At 53.0% G+C, this 9646-nt stretch overlaps 1 long non-coding RNA gene and 1 other non-coding gene across 2 annotated transcripts; one reads left to right on the forward strand and one right to left on the reverse strand.

The window, feature by feature from the left end:
- The first annotated feature begins 282 nt into the window (after positions 1-282).
- LOC132248738 (uncharacterized) lies at positions 283-8730 on the forward strand. Its single transcript, XR_009460091.1, has 3 exons — positions 283-550; positions 6347-6501; positions 8172-8730. It is a non-coding gene; the product is annotated as an uncharacterized LOC132248738 (long non-coding RNA).
- TRNAA-UGC (transfer RNA alanine (anticodon UGC)) lies at positions 2627-2698 on the reverse strand. The gene has a single exon. It is a non-coding gene; the product is annotated as a tRNA-Ala (tRNA).
- Positions 8731-9646: the final 916 nt, after the last annotated feature.

Here is a 9646-nt window from a genome sequence, read left to right on the forward strand (position 1 = left end):
ATGAACGCCGGAATGGAAAGATTAAGCGCCCGCCCCCTCCCTGGTCCCGCCCCCGCCCTGCCGGCGCGGGGGCGTGGCCTGGGCGAAGGCGCGCCTGCGCCGTGCGCGGGACACGCAGTGCAGGAGCGGCCGCGGAGGAGCGCGGAGCTCCGCCCCAGGGGGCGTGGCCTAGGCGGGGTGCGCGGGACCCGCTGTGCGGGCGCGGAGGAGCGCTGAGCTCCGCCCCAGGGGGCGTGGCCTAGGCGGGGTGCGCGGGACCCGCTGTGCGGGCGCGGAGGAGCGCGGCGCTGCGGCCGGGGGCAGCGGCGGGGGAGGCGCAGCTCCGCTCCGGGCTCGGGCAGGGGCTCGAGATGCGCCCGGGGAGGCAGCGCGGAGCCGCCCGCCCGCCCGCCCACACGGCGCTGCACGTGCCCCGAGCCGGCATGCGGGAGCCCCGGGGCCGCCTGCTCCTTCCCTCCCCACCCCGGCCCCCAACAGCCGCGGACCCGCCTTCTCCGCGCCTCCTGGATGCTTAGTGCTACCTTTTACACGTGGCTATTCGCTAATTACCGTACGTTTACGTAGTGCTAATTAACGCTCATGTTGCTTACAATTCTAATTATTTCTCCTTCTAGCGGTGCATGATCATCATGACGTAAATAAGATGATATTTAAATTTATTATCATGACATGAATGAAATGATTTTTAAAATCCGTTGGGCGTGCACAACGCGCTCTGCACATCCAGCTTCTTTTAAACCAGTTGCGTGGGCGCTAGAAACCCTGGGCTGGGCATCAGCTAATCGCTATTACTGCGGTACTGCTACGTCATAATTATTCTTGATATAGTATTGTAATTACTGTGACTGGCTATGTAGTACTCCTGTTTTTGAGAGCCGGTGTGTTTTCTGCTGCACTCGATAGAGGTGAATGACTTTTCCCCTCCCCTTTTCTTCAGTTAACTCTGAGTCTGGGTCACCCGCTGCAATTCGCCCTCCGTGCATTTCTTGGTTGTGTTGGGGGTGAGATTTTGAGGAGGTAAAAATCCTTTTAAAAATAAATAAATCAATCTCTGGCTGCTTTTCTGGGGGCTGGGGGTGCATAGTGAAGGTTCAGGGGTGCTCATCAGGGAGAAGCCCAAAGCTGCCTGCGGGGCCCCGGCTCCTCCATCCCGCCCACCAGGCTGAAGGTGGTTGCTTATTCCCAGTTCCTTTTTCAAAGCTAATCTAGACCCAATCAAAGCTTGTTGTTAATGAATTACACATCTGAAATAGAATTTCATTGCATATTTGTTAATGAATATGCAAAATAATATTCTTCATCAAGGACAGAGCCCTAAATAAAGGTCAGATTAGGATGGGATTATGCGGCAAAATACTTCTTGGGCCACCCCAAACAGCCTGTTGACACCACAGGGGACTGTCCCGAAGCACCTCGACCACAGCGTTGCCCGGCCCAAAGTGCGGCTTGGCCGTGCTGGCTGCCAGCTGACACCCCCCGCCCCTGTACTAAATATATGGGTGTGAGTTAGGAACTAGTTTTTGGGCTGGGATTATAGCCAGAAATCCTTCTTGGGCCACCCCATGACAGACCTGTGTGCCATCAGGGACTCTGCTGGACATCTCTCACCCGTCTTGCCCGACCCAGAACGCGGCTTGCCCGTGATAGACTGCGAACCGACAGCGTGCCAGCTTCTGTGCTGAGTATATGGACCCACATAAGGACCTGGATTTAGGGCTGGGATCATAGCTAGAAATCCTTCTTGGGCCAGCCCACGCCATGCCTCTGTGGCACGTGGGACTCTCCTGGTTATCTCTGCAGAGTCCTGCCCGTCCCAGGAAACGGTTTGGCTGTGCCAGGCTGCCAGCTGATCGTCCACCCAGACGCCACCAACTACAGGGGCCTGAATAAAGAACTGGGATTTGGGCTGCGATCAGAGATGGAAATGCTTGTTGGGCCACCCCACGCTGTCACTCTGTGGTACCAGTGGACTCCCCTGGACATCCCTGACCACAGCTTGCCTGGCCCAACTCGTGGTTTGGCCCTGCCAGGATGCCAACGGACAGCTCCCCCCAGCCACGGTACTAAGTATGTGGGTTTGAGTAAGGAAGTGGATCTTGGGCTGGGATTATGGTTGGAAATCTGTCTTGGGCCACCTCACAGCATGTCCCTGTTGCACCAGGGGACTCTCCTGGTCATCTCTGACCAGAGTCATAGTATCATAGTACTTGGGGGTGGAAGGGACCTAAGCAGCTCACCAGGTCTGACTCCCTCCCTCAGGCAGGAATGGGTGCCAGGATCATGTCACCCCAGCCAAATATCTGCCCAGCCTCCTCTTGAAGAGGCCCAAGGTAGGAGAGCACCACCTCCCTTGGGAGCCTATTCCAGAGCCTGGCAGCCCTAAGTGTAAAGTAATGTTTCCTGGTGTCCAGCCTGAACCTTTTGTCTAACAATTTGAGGGTGTTATTCCTAGTAACCCTGGGGGGTGCCTGGGGGGAACAGAGCTTCCCCCAGTTCTCTCTGGTCCCCCCTGGGGAGTTTGTAAATGGCCATCAGATCCCCTCTCAGCCTTCTCTTGTGGAGGCTGAAGAGGTTGAGACCTTTCTAACCTGTCTCTGTAGGGCCTGCCCTGCTGCCCCATGAAAAGTGGAGATGCTGGGGATTGAACCCAGGACCTCACACATGCAAAGCATGCACTCTACCACTGAGCTACATCCCCTTGGCTGTTTTTCTTCTCTGAAGATATAGTTTGGCTGTGCCAGGCCGTGAACTGGCAGCCCCCACAAATACTGTCCTAAGTATATGGGCTTGAATAAGGAACTGGGTTTTGGGCTGGGTTGACGACAGGGCCACCCCACACCATGCCTCTGTGGCACCCCCCAACCAGAGTCTTGCCCAGCCCAAATTGCAGTTTTTGCGTGCCAGGCTGCCAACTGCCAGCCCCCTGCGCCCACTGTACTCAGTACATGGACCCGAATAAGGACCTGGTTTTGGGCTGGGGTTATGGCTGGAAATACTGTTTGGGCCAGTTCCCCCATCCCCACTGTACCAAGTAGACAGGCTCAAAGAAGGAATTTCTCGTGGGCTGGGATTAGAGATGGAAATCCTTCTTGGGCCACCCCACACCATGCCTCTATGGCACCGGGGGACTCTCCCGGACACCACTGACCAGTCTGGCCCGGACCAGAGCGTGGTTTCTTCCTGCCAGGCTGCCAACTAACAGCCCCCCATTCCCATGGTACTAAGTATACATGCTTGACTAAGGACCCAGCATTTGGGCTGAGATTACAGACTGAATTGATGACCAGTGTCTTGCCTGGCCCAGATGGTGTGGGGTGGCCCAAGATGGATTTCCAGCCATGATCCCAGCTGTTACCAGATTTGCCTGTCAGTTTGATGAGGTGTGTGTGTGAGTGGAGGGGGTGGAAATAGAAAAAGTCCTTTGTAAATCCAGCAAGCTGGGTGCCAGGGCTCGCTCAGGACCACAGAGCTGGCAGGCAACACAGCCCCAAAGCCAATTCCTTATTCAAGCCCAGATACTAAGTACAGTGCCGGGGGGGCTGTCAGATGGATGCCTGGCATGAACAAACTTACTTCAGGATGTGTAATTCATTCATAAGAAGCTTTTATTGGGTCTAGATTAGCTTTGAAAAGGGAAAGGGGAACCGAGACTCAGGAATAAGGAACTGGGAATAAGCAGCCAACTTCAGCCTCATTCCCGTGTTGGCATGGCTGGCATGATGGGTCTTCATTTATTTTTAACTTTGGTTGTAAACAAGTCGTAGTGGTACCAAATCCATCTTTAAATTTAAAAAAAAGCATAATCTGGGTAGCTGACTTTGATTTCCTCCAGCCGGTGGTCAGAAAGAATAAAAACCCTCATTTGTCAAAATTTGCCTCTTTCTTAGCTGGAGTTCGTGGCTGTTTATTCTGGATTTGATCTTTTATTATTATGATTATTATTGTGATGATTACTGGTATTATTAGTATTCTTCTTTTCTTTCTCCTCCCCACCCCCACCGGCCCTGAGTTATTTCAGCTCTGCCCAGAGAGCACATGATGGGGCAATGGCCCCCTCCCCTCCTTCCCTCGCAACCACATAACCGGCCTTCCTAATGGCTAGAGGCAAGAAGGGGATTGCTGCTGGGTCCTGCTCAGTCATCAGAGACCAGATTGGCTCGTGGCTGGTCTGTCTGTCCCCTGTACCTCCCGCGGCCCGAGAGCAGAGGAGGGCTCTTCTCCCTGCCCTCCATGCAGCTACAGCCAGGTAGCTCTTTCCCTCTGTGAACTGGGTGCTGGGAGTGGTGCTCCAGTGGTGCAGAAAATGCCATCCCCTGCCTCTGTAGCATGACTTGAATCCAAAAGTCCCATGGAAACCAGTGACGGCGAACCTTTATGGGGTTTTATTTTCTTTTTTCCAATCCTCTTCCTTTTACAACAAGGTGTCTATGAAACGGCACCTTGACATTTTCTCTTAACTTTTTAATCCTGATCCATTTTGGTTGTGGCCAGCCTCAACGCACTCATGCTTACAAAATCAAATGGAGACGCGCAGAACTGAGACCGGTTTTCCTGTAGATTGTCTGAAGAGGCTTCATCTTCTGTTAAGTGCACTGACGGCGTCTGTCTTGGGGCGGTGGATTGTTCTTGGTGCTGTGTATTGAGCTGGTCCCTGAGGGAATCACGACTAATTGGTAACTGGTAGCAGCCAGGCCTGCAGTGATCCCAGGTCCCATGCCTCAAAACAGCCACAGTTGCACGAGCACCCATGTCACGAGTTTTGCCTGTCAGCAGCCAGAGGTGCAGGCCCCCGAGCCCAGAAGCCCTGCATCGATCTCCTCGCCAGCTGCCAGGCCTCGTGGCCGCAGCAGGGGCCACCATCGCTGCAGCTGTCACCCCTACTGCGCCTCAACACACACACTGTCACCCATGGCACGAGTTTTGCCTGTCAGCAGCTCGAGGTGCCGTTCCCCCAAAACCCTGCACCAATCTTGAAACTTGGCAGACTTCATGCTCTCAACAGGGGCTACCACCCCTGCAAGTGTCATCCAAATCAGACAAAAAAAACAAAGCTGTAGATATCTCATTCCTTCTCCATTATACCCTATGGCCAGGTCTCCAAGGCTGCTCCAAAGCTTCCTACTCACACAGGCCGACTCGTGACTATAATGGACTACAGATCCCAGATCTACTCTAAGCAGGATTACCTCTATCGTCACATCCACAGCTGCCCCATTCAGGCCATGGAAAGCTGTCTGTGCACCAGGCATGGCAGGATTGGTGCTGGGACAGTTGGCTGTGCCGGCCTCAGAGAATGGGAGAGCTTTGCATGTCCCTGGGTGATTATAGGATCGTATTTCTGAAGACACATGTACTTTTGGGGCATCCAGAAGCAAAGACACACATTTCAATGGGATGGAAAGTGGGTCAAACCTGTTTGAAAGGGAGTGTAGAGAGAGTGTCTGATCTTATGGGGAAGGGATGTTGACTGTAAGCACAGTCTTACATGAGCTCTGTACAATGGGAAACAGCAACGGAGAAGAGGTGGTGGGAGGTAGCCAGCAATATCAGTGACATTTAGGAGGCAGCCGTGCAGTACTTGGACGTACCAAGTAGTTATTTCATCTCGGTGAGCAATTTTAATTCTTTTTCAGCAAAATCTTAAAAACTTGAAGACCTGGACTTCTTCAGCTGTGCCATCACAAACCTGAAGAATTACAGGGAAAGGATTTTTGAGCTGCTTCAGGAGATCACCTACCTAGATTGATTTGATCAGGAAGATAACGAGGCCCCCAACTCAAAAGATGAAGATGATGAGGGTGATGACTCTAAACATGCAGTCATTAGTTATGCCATTCAGTCAGGAACTAAATACAAAATTGAGACTAAAGTGACTGTGGAAGTGCTGGAGCACAAATCAGCTCCGTGTGTCAGGTGAAGGGCAGTATCACATACTGCTCCTATTGGGTAATGCGGGGGGCGGGCAATGCACTTGCAAAGAGAGTAGTCATGGATGCTGTGCACGGTTAAAGGAGAGCTGCACTTAGGAAAACGTGAGTACACATCTTTACACTGAGATATAACTATATAAAAGCAGTTACTGCTGGTACCAAAAGCTTTTTTTTTTTTTTTTTGTACCCATCAACTCATATTCGATGCTGTGGCACATTCAGTTCTGTGTTTTCTCTTCCTATAGAAAGAGGAAAAAGAGGGATGTTACTTCTAGTCCTGTCTTTTTCTAAAGATTTCTGGAGAAGGTTTTGTAGCTGAATTGAGTCAGATTTCAGAAGCTCATTTAAGATGAGTTTACAAACAAGCCTTTGAGGTTTAAGCAAAGCTGTAAGGAATTAATTTACCTGCCTTTCAGAAGGGGATGAGGAGGATGAAGTACATGAAGAAGAAGCTGGTCCACCAGGAGAGTACAAAGAAGATGAAGATGAAGATGATGGAGATTCAGATTTGGGGGAGGGTGAAGAGGAGGAAGAAGCTGGCCTTTCATACCTGATGACGGACAAGATCCAGGTAGGACTTACCCTATTCTACTGTAAGGCTCAGGATTTTCCTGACACCGTCTAGCTATAAATGTGTGATAATTTAAACGTGTATAAGCAGAATCATGTAAATCCACTATCATACATGAGCAATAGAGTACTTTAGAGAGAGACCTTTTACTATCAAAGAAGTGCGTTACAGTAGGGGAACCGCCGCTCTTTGGTATTCTCCGTTATCTTGCTCAAAATGAAATGCTTCAAGATTCATTACATCACAGCCTTGTAGAATTAGTGTCATTCTGCACCAGATCACCACGTCCTATTTACAGGAGAACGTGGCCGAAACAAATCCACCTGCCCTACCAGGATGCTCACAAGTGCCTGGGGCGCTTCAGCCTTGAGAGCCATGCCCTCACCATGCAGATCTGCAGGCTGTCAGGTGTGGGGCTGGGGCTTCCAGGCAGGGGGGAGAGGGTGAGTATGGAGGAGCTAGGGCCTGAGGGTGCAGGGGGCTGATCAGGATGTGAGGGCTGAGGCAAAGGGGAGACAGGCTGGGAATCCAGGAGTGAGGGCTGGCCACTGAGGAAGAAGTCAGGGAGAGGCTGGAGCTGTGGCCCTGGGAGCGCCGTGGGTCTGGCCATGCAGGGGAGAGCTGGGGCGGGGAGCGGAGACTTGCCCTGGGTGGGAGCGCATTGCCCTTGCCCTGGGTGGGAGCACAGGACCTTGAGCTGCTGTTAGTGGAGGGAGGTGGGTGGGAAGTTGGATCCTGGCATTTTGGGGAAGGAGGAGGGATTGGACGCTCCTTTCACCCCACTTATCTCAGGGCCCTTTTCTTTCCTACCCGGGGGGCAGACAGCCCGTGTGATGTTTGCTGAGCTGACCTGCAGGGAGCCTGATGGACCCAGGGGATGGGAACGGGGCTGTGTCGGGTTCGCTGCTCTGGGAAGGACGCGCGTTAGAGCAGAGCAGGCGTGAGGACCAGGACTTGCAGGTTGTGCCCTGCTCTGGCTCTTCGAAAGGAGTGCTGTCCAGCATGCCATAGTGAGGGGCATGGTTTGGGAGGACTCCTGGGTCCTGTTTCTAGCTGAGGGAAGGAGGGAAGGGGTGGGAGGAAGGCTCTGTGGCTCAGGACTCCTGGCTTCTTTTGGGGATCTGTCACTTCCCCAGAATGAACCCACAAATCATCTGTGCATTGAGTCAATCGATCCCTTGGGTGATGCTGTCAGCACGTACATGGAGGTGAGTGGAAGCAGCGCGGTGGGAGGTGTCCACTCCCTGGTCAGAGGAGGCCGGGGTTGGGGGAATACTGGGCCCATGGATCGGATTGAAGGGTGGATGGCGATACTGGGCTGGGGTGGCCTCATGGGTCCCATCTGTCAGGCAGAGGAAGGTAGTAACAGGTGCATTGGTCAGATTCCAGCTGGCATGGATGGGGTTCCCGTCAAGGGGCTGCAGGGAAGCAGAAGGGTTACTTGGCTGGGGGTGGGCCCGTGGGTCCCACGGGAGGGTTTGTATACTACAAGCAGTGCCCTCCTGCCAGGGTCCCCGTTGGGTCCCAGTCGTGCCCTTCACTGCCCAGCCCTGTCCTGGCAGTGGCTGATGGGGAAAACGTGGGGTCTTTCCATTCTCCTTCAGTATGGAAATGGCCTCTGCTTTGCCTCCCACCCCGCTCATGCTTTGCCTCCTGTCTCCTCTTCACAGTGGTGAACAACGTGACCCCTGATGCACGACTGATCACGCAGACCAGCTGCCAGCTCTGGGTGGTGGAGGAGCAGTCCATCAGCCACATCAACGGCGCCTTTGACTGCAAGCAGGAGGTGCTGGAGGCCTCGGGCCAGGTCAGCATTAACTGGCCCCGGGAGTGACCTTGCTGTGGGGAGGCTCCTCAAGGACCTGCCCATCCCCTCTCAGAGACCTGCCTGCACAGCTTCACGTGCCCCCACACCCAAAGGCCTCCGTGTAGAGGGGGCAGGGCCGCAGGCATGGTTGTGGTTGAACTTTGAAGATGTGTTTTGGGGGCCTAATGCAAGACATGTTATATTTTTAGAGCTGTTCTTCTACACCTGCTGCTTTCCCAGGAGAGAGAGACTTAATTTATATGAATGGGAGGGAGGGGGTTGTACTGGAACGGTCTGTTTTAGGCAGGAGTGAGGGCTGTCCTTGTCCCATTGCTGGGTTCCCTGCCCCCAGTCTGGAGAATGGCTTGAGCCTTGTTTTGCTTTCACCCAAGAAGATTATATTAAAATATAATAAAGGAAAAGTGGCTCGTGGTGGGTTTTATTCTGAAGGGGTAGGAGTGGGGCTTCACAGTACCGGCAGGAGGGACACCCCTGAGATTGCAGTGGACAGACAGACTGGGCTGAGGCATGGGGATGGGCACGCAGGCACAAGCATATTCTCCCTGCCATGAACACACACACATACATGCAGGCACACGCACGCACAGACACATGCACACAGAGACAGAGATGGGTGTGCACTCTATTCACTCGCTCTGCACGTGGACACATTAACACGCTCTCCATGCCATGAACACAGATGCATGCACACGCACACACGTGGATAGACACATGCACACATGCAGGCAGGCATGCACTCTACACACTCACTCTCTGCACATGGACACGCAGACACAAATACACTCTCCCTGCTATGAACACAGACACACATGCACAGACAGGCATGTACACATGCAGAGAGGAGCACACGCACAAACACACGTGCACACACATACACACATGCACACACACATGCACATATGCATGCACACATGCATGCAGGCACACACATGAACACAGATATGTACACATGCAGACTCATGAACAGGCACACAGAGGTACATATGAATTGACACAGACATACACATACACATGCACGCACAGGCACATGCAGGAACACACACATGCACACAGATACATGCACACAGACATGCATATACACACAGACATGCAAGAACACACGCATGCACAAACATGCACACAGATGTGCGCAGACACATGCACGCACATAGATACATACACATGCACACACAGGCATACAGAAACCTACAAGCACACTCATGCATGCAGACTTGTGCATGCACACATAAGCATGCACAGGTGCACATGCACACACACATGCACACACGAATGCACACAGACACATGCATGCGTATGCAGGCATGCACATGTGCATGC

Source organism: Alligator mississippiensis, chromosome 1, assembly GCF_030867095.1.
Source record: "Alligator mississippiensis isolate rAllMis1 chromosome 1, rAllMis1, whole genome shotgun sequence".
Classification (NCBI taxonomy): domain Eukaryota; kingdom Metazoa; phylum Chordata; order Crocodylia; family Alligatoridae; genus Alligator; species Alligator mississippiensis.